The 6,868-nt window shown below is 42.7% G+C and overlaps 1 pseudogene; it reads right to left on the bottom strand.

The window, feature by feature from the left end:
• Positions 1 to 3,640: 3,640 nt before the first annotated feature.
• LOC143402200 (claudin domain-containing protein 1 pseudogene) lies at positions 3,641 to 6,063 on the bottom strand (annotated as a pseudogene).
• Between the last annotated feature and the right edge of the window lie 805 nt (positions 6,064 to 6,868).

Here is a 6,868-nt window from a genome sequence, read left to right on the forward strand (position 1 = left end):
TAGGAAGGGGCCAGCTTTCCAATAGCTCCTCCAAGGTTAGCCCTCATGACTTAACTTCCTCCAGCTAGGCTTAACCTCTTAAATGTTCCACCCTCCCAATAACCACCACTATTTTGAAACCAAGCTTTTAAGCCACAGAGCTTGGAGGATAGTCCAGATCCAAAATATACCTGTAAGATTGAATTGGGATAATTTGTGCCTTGAGTGCCACATTCAGTATCCATGTGGAAATCTGAACCCATGTTCCACCTGATTACAGTTTGCCCTTTGCCCCAAATGTGAACTGAGGGAGGGGGAGAATGAAAGCTGAGCCCCAGGGTAGGTGGAATACACTTGGCCTCAACCCAAGATGCCATTCTCCTTTCCCAGACTATGTACTATAACTAAGGGAAGAATAGTCCCAAGTCCAAGTACTTTATTTTACATGAGTGTATCCAAAACCAGGCATCTCACATCCTGGCTTTGGCTACCACATGCATGTGACAGCCATTCATCTGAGCTCAGAGTGTGGTCCAGCCAAGAACTGGGCTTGTACTGATTGCAGGGGCTTAGTCACTTCAACAAAGAGTCAACTGAAATGACATGAAGTCAAAGAGAGGGACAAAAGGATAGGAGTGATAAGAACTGCCGCAGTCTGGCTGGGCACAAATCATGAGCCACTCACAGCTTTGTAGATTCAAACAGCAATTCTTTATTCCTGAACTCACACCGGCCTTCTACAAACACGTTCTGGGGAAATCCACGTTCTCTGCCCAAATCCACACCTCCACTGGGCTTCTGTCTCCCAAAAATACTGTCTGAATCCCGTGTGAACTCAAGGGGAACTCAGGCAGCAGGATACACCCTATTCCCAGCAGGAATAACCTTCCTAAACTGGGAACTCCCTAAACCCGGATTATCCTAAACCGGGAACGCCCTAAACACGGATCCGCCCTGGTCCTTGAGCAAGGTCACCTTCCAGGAGTCCTTCCACTAAGCAACATGGGGGTACGCTGGCAAGGAAATTGTAATACCTACTTGGCTAATGGCTCCCGGCAAAGAACAAGAAAACATCTTCGCATATAAATTTAATGACTTATAGGATAGAACAGACCCCCCTAATTCCATAATATTTAAATATATTAGAAAGGCTTATTTTCCTGTGAAGTTTCAAAATAACATTTTTCTGATTATACATGAATACAACTTGTTACTCAACTTTGTGTCACTGTGACAAAATGCCTGAGAGAAAAGGTCTAAGGAGGAAAGGTTTATTTTGGCTCATAATGTCAGAGATTTCAGTCCATAGTCATTTGACTTCATTGTTTCTGGTCCTGTAGTGAGGCAGCACATCATGGCAGGGATCCATGGTAGAGCAAAGCTGCTCAACTCATGGTGGCCAGGAAGCAAATAGAGACAGGAAAGAGCCAGGGACTAGATAGAGCCTTCAGGGGCTCGCCCCCATGGACCTACATCCTCCAACTAAGCCTCACCTTCTAAAGTGTCCACCGCTTCTCAACAGCCCATTAAGCCATGAGATCAGAGCTCTCACGATCCAATCACCTTCCAAAAGCCCCAACTGTGAACACTACTACATTGGAGACCAACTCTTCAACACATGAACTTTTGGAGGACATTTCAGATCCAAATCATAGCAATTATAGAAAATTTAAAAGTGAAAAACATTTGTAAAATTAAGGCACAAATCACCCCCAATGTCCCAGTGTCTTTCATAAAAGACGGAGAAGCATTTTTAGGTGGTAGTTTTTTCCCCTGATATGTAGTCAAATTCTGAGTGAGGCCATTTAATAGACAACCAAAGTAAAGTAACCCAGAAAGTACCAAAAAACCTCTCAGAGTAGGACACTTGTTGCTTACGGGTCTCTTACTGTCACAGGTCTGTAGCAGATAGGACCACTGACATTCACCTTAATAATTTAGTACTGTTATGGCCCCCTGGTCCTTATCCCAGGGAAAGGAAAGAAGAGAACCTTGATCCCTGGATGGTTACAAACTTTTCCGCTCAGCTACCACCAGCCCTGGGCCCCTCCTTCCCCCTAGCCAGACCCTTTGCAAGGCTGTGTGGACATTGGGCTGTGGCTACCGGTGGTAGCTCTGTGACACTCTCTGCAGTGGAATTGTTGCCAGAGATGAAAACTTTTTTTTTTCTGAGTCTCTTCTCATTTTTATTTTTTAAAAAATATTTAGGATATGGGAAGAAATGACTAAGTTACTTTATTTTTTAAATCTGTCAATGCTACAGTAATTGAATAAATAAGATTTTTTAAAGTTCAATGTTTATAGATATTTATTAAAAGTGAATTATATGCCATTAATTAATGATGATATACACCAGAAAGGGATTTAAGCAAGAAAAGGCATGTCATTTCACCACAAGAAATAAAGACCATAGCTGGAGTTTGACAGCCACAGCTTTAAAACTTTTTTTTTTTTTTGAACATTTTTTTAGTTGTAGTAATAATATCTTTATTTTATCTATTTAGTTTTAATGTGGTGCTGAGGATCAAGCCCAGTGCCTCACACTTACTAGGTGAATGCTCTACCGCTGAGCCACAACCCCAACCTAGCTTTAGATCTTGTGGTAGAATTCCCAGCTCTGTCAGGTCTTTATGGTAGAATCTTTCTTATGGTTCTTAGCTGGAATAAATAGAAAGCAGTTAGGAAACTTCTTGCCTTGTGATCCTAACAATGTTAAAAAGAAAGCACTCTTTTTAACAAGCCTGAAATGGAAAAGAGAAGGAAAATTTACAAATGTTTTGGTGGCACTGAAAATCCTATGAAGATGGGCTGGGGTTGTGGTTTGGTGGTAGAATGCTTGCCTAGCATATGTGAAGCACTGAGTTCGATTCTCAGCACCACACACATTTTTTAAATAAATAAAATAAAGGTCCATCAACAACTAAAAAATAATGTAAAAAAAAAAAAAAAGAAAATCCTATAAAGGAGTTTGTTGTTTTTTTTTTTTAAGCAATACAATAAAATAAGATTAGCCAGTTTATCTGGCTGAATTAGACTTTTCCAGTTACAAAGTTAAAATTTCAAATAAATACTGTATTTTTCACTTCTTTTCTTGTAGATGATGGACATGGTATAGACATAAATAGCTGCCATATTTCACCTCAGGTGAAATATGTGCCAAAGTTTACTCAAAAAAAAGGATCTTAGATAATATTCCATTTATAGGGACTTTTTGAAAATAGCATTAATATGCCTGGATGACTGGCTATGTACAACATCAAAGTGAACATGAAATTCTAACAATAAGAGGTTTACCAAAGAAATTTATTGATGGTACAATGGTTACTGTGCTTTTAGTGGAAAGTCTAATAGACATAAGCAAAACTTGTTCTGGGTCATTTTCCCACAACCAATTTTCTGCCACAAATTTGTATCAAATCTCTATTTCTTTCTGTCTAGACTTTGAACCTAGATTAGTTTGAGAAATGGAATCACTCTGAGGAAACTACATAACTTTTAGTGGTATTTAATGTATATTAAGTGGTATGTGTGTGGGTATAAATAAAATGGATGTTCAGGATAAAATGGCATATCAAAAAAATTGAAAACATTTAGGAGGGAGGCAAGGGAAAACAGCAATATCAAAAATATTAAAAATGGTAAATGTAAAGCAGGGAGCATCCTATTCAGCCACTAGATATGTCTTCATTAAGTGGGGGGGATACGAGCTTCGGCAGATACAAGCACAAAGTCCAATCCAAGCCCCAAAGCACATCAAACCTAGACTAACAAAAGGAAAAAGGAACTGGCACTGCCAAAAATAGCTCCCAAGTAGATCAATTCCACTATTATGTTTTCGGGATCAACAAAATTTCTCCATGAACTGCTCATTTAGTATAAAATGCATGCATTTCGTCACCTTATCAAATTTTGTCACCTTATCAAATGGCTGTCCTTTCTGATGGAGCATACCAATGTGTGTTTGGGGGTATGGTGATACACTGTCTCCATACTGTGCCATTGTATCAGAAAAGTGCATCATTATAAGTCTTTTCATCTGCCTCATCACTAATGAAGTCTTCCCAGAGGCTTTTATTCAAATCACTTGAATCAATTGAACTGGAAATCAATATTCATACCCAAAGCTGTGCCAACTGAGGCTGCCATGTAGGTGGTGGAAATGAGGCTCAGCACACAAGGAATTATAAATGCTTTAGTGAAACAGATATCCACTCTGGCATTCAGACTGCCCACCTGTGTCTTCTTGCTCCACCAGCTTCACCTTCAGCTCAGAACCAAGCACCCTACTCTCCCGGCACCTCCTCTGAGGCACTTCCCCCAGAGCTCACCCTCTTCATAATCCAAGATGGGAACTTTTGATTCAGAAATGGTGGAAACAAAATTGAGCCAAGTTTGGGGAGCACTTACAGGCAGGGCTTTAATTGTGGAATAAGTAGGACTTCCGCTGAAGGGAAACAGCACTGATGGAGGAATCAGACAGCTTCGCAAACAAAGGGAGATGGGAGATTTTAGTTGATATGCTGGGGGGGGGTGGGGGGCGGGGCTAGGGTCTGGTAATTTCCCACCTGCCCAGGGCATGGTTCCGGCTACATTATTGTATCAGATTCAGACACCAGGTAGTAACAATAGAGTTGTACCAGGATCGGCTGAGCTACTCTTGAAGCTGCCACCACCATCCAGTGCAAATGTCCTGGCCTTGTGGCTTGATCTGGGTCTTAGAATAGCACAGAAGGACCTTGGATGCTTGTGCTGCTACAGCTGGTGGAAAAGCACCAGGGTGGCAGAGTAGAAGAAAACACATAGCAGCTCCCGCCACCAATCAGTATGTCTACAAGCAGAGCTGAGTGGAATTGACCCAAGTGCTAAGGCAGCAAAGGGGGCAGAGATTAATATGAAGACAGAGATAACCAGCCTTTTCATTCCATTCCACTCACCTATCAGACATCTACTGCAGGCCCAATGAGGTCAGTGTTTTCAACAAAAGTGGCCCTCAGGTCCCTGAAAAGTAACCTAGGCCACCTTTATCATTATAACCCACATCAGAGGTGTTATCTACAGTAAAGCTACTAGGAAACCAATAACGTATCCACCCAGCTGTGTGACCTCCTAAATTAGTGATTTTTAAGTTGACTAGGGACAGGCAAAGCTAGAGGGTTTGTTTCAGTTATTCCCCTAGTAATAATTCCATCTTATGCAAATAGTCAGCTTCTGTTTTCATCAGTCTTGATGACAGATCTGTTGAAAGGAACACAAGAGTAGAGAAAAATATACTATACTACTACAGGGGGTGACAGTTTATTGTACCCAGGAGTTTATGTCATTGTCCCAGCCTTTTGTCTCCCCAAGTTCTCAGAATCATCATGTAAACTGATCATGCCCCATGTTCAAGTCCTTGTTCCAAGACCCTTGTCTTAATTCTTCAGAAAATACCAAGTGATATACAGAGGGGAGAAGGATACTATTGTTTGACTGATTTGTCCCCAAAGATTTCTGTTTGCCACAAAGGTTTAGTCCTCAGTGTGGAGATGCTGAGATGGGGGAAGCTTTTAAGAGGCAATCAGGTCATGAGGACTCCGCCCTTGGAAAAGATTAATGCAGGTCTCATGGAACTGGGTTAATTCCTGTGAGAATGGGCTGTTATAAGGGAATTTGGCACCTCCATACTCCACTTGGCACTTATATGCATGCTCCCAATGCTATGATCTCAGTTACCATGAGGCCCTCGCCAGAGCCAAGCAGAAGGCAGCACCTAGCTCTTGAACCTACAGAACTGTGAGCTAAACAAACCTCTTAAAAAATAAAGTTCCCAGTCTCAAGCATTTTGCTATTGCAACAGAAAACAAACTAAGACAAAGGGTAAGTACCAATTCAGCAAGCACTTGCCACCCCCCACTTTCCTTTCCTCACCTCAATCCTAATTTCCATGTTCCCTGACACTCACCAATTCCATTCTGTCACCACAGCTTGAGTACCATAGGTAACGTGGACCAGGTGCAGAATCAACATATGAGTAACAGCAGTGAAGTCAGAGCGGGGCAGTGGAGGTCCTCCCCACCATGCCTTGGAAAACAGAACCTGGCCCATCGGTTTCCCCTTGTATTGCTGAAGGCTACAACTGCATTGCCAGCAGGTAACATTAGTGGCTGCATCTACCATGTGGCCAGCGCAATGGTTTCATTAATGAGGTTCTTGGCATAAAAGTTAGCTAGTGAGATCGAAATAAACACACAGACTCAGTTACCTTTTTTTATGACCAGGTCCGAGACGGCTCCCCTCTCTGGTTCCCTCCTCTAACCGCCTGGCAGGGCAGCAAGGATTACTCAGGGCTAGCAGGAGAGAGAGAGAGCGAGCACGCCAGGGAGTAGCCTTTTATTGGGGAGCAAGAAACTCAGGGGAGAATTTCATCCAATGAAGGTTGAAGGGGGGGCCGCACTCCAAGGTCAGGGTCAGTGATTGGGCCTCTGGGGTCAGTGGTCAGTTACACCCCCACACGGACAGGTTCTCTCAACAGGAGAGGGCCAGGAAAGCTCCGACACAGCCAGAGCGCCTCAGACCCTGACCGGGAGTCACCCAGTCACGTGTGAGAATGGCTCCTGACAGCTGCAGAAACCATGGCCACTTTTTTTTGATAATATTTGCCATGAAGAAAGTCACCTGGTATAGACTCACACAGTTGTTAGGTTATGTCTCTGACCCCTGGCACAATTTGACTTGTCAAGGTAAGGGGACAGTATGTGTGTGAATAGACCCATGACCCACCAAACCACAAGGAAGTAGAGATGCACATGCGAAGGAACTGATTTCTCACTGGGCCTAGTTAACTGCTCTCCCACCTCCATGGAGTCTTCTAGAGAACTCACAGAAATTTTAGAATTTTTGAGCTCCCCAC

This window comes from Callospermophilus lateralis, chromosome 6 (assembly GCF_048772815.1).
Source record: "Callospermophilus lateralis isolate mCalLat2 chromosome 6, mCalLat2.hap1, whole genome shotgun sequence".
NCBI classification, from domain to species: domain Eukaryota; kingdom Metazoa; phylum Chordata; class Mammalia; order Rodentia; family Sciuridae; genus Callospermophilus; species Callospermophilus lateralis.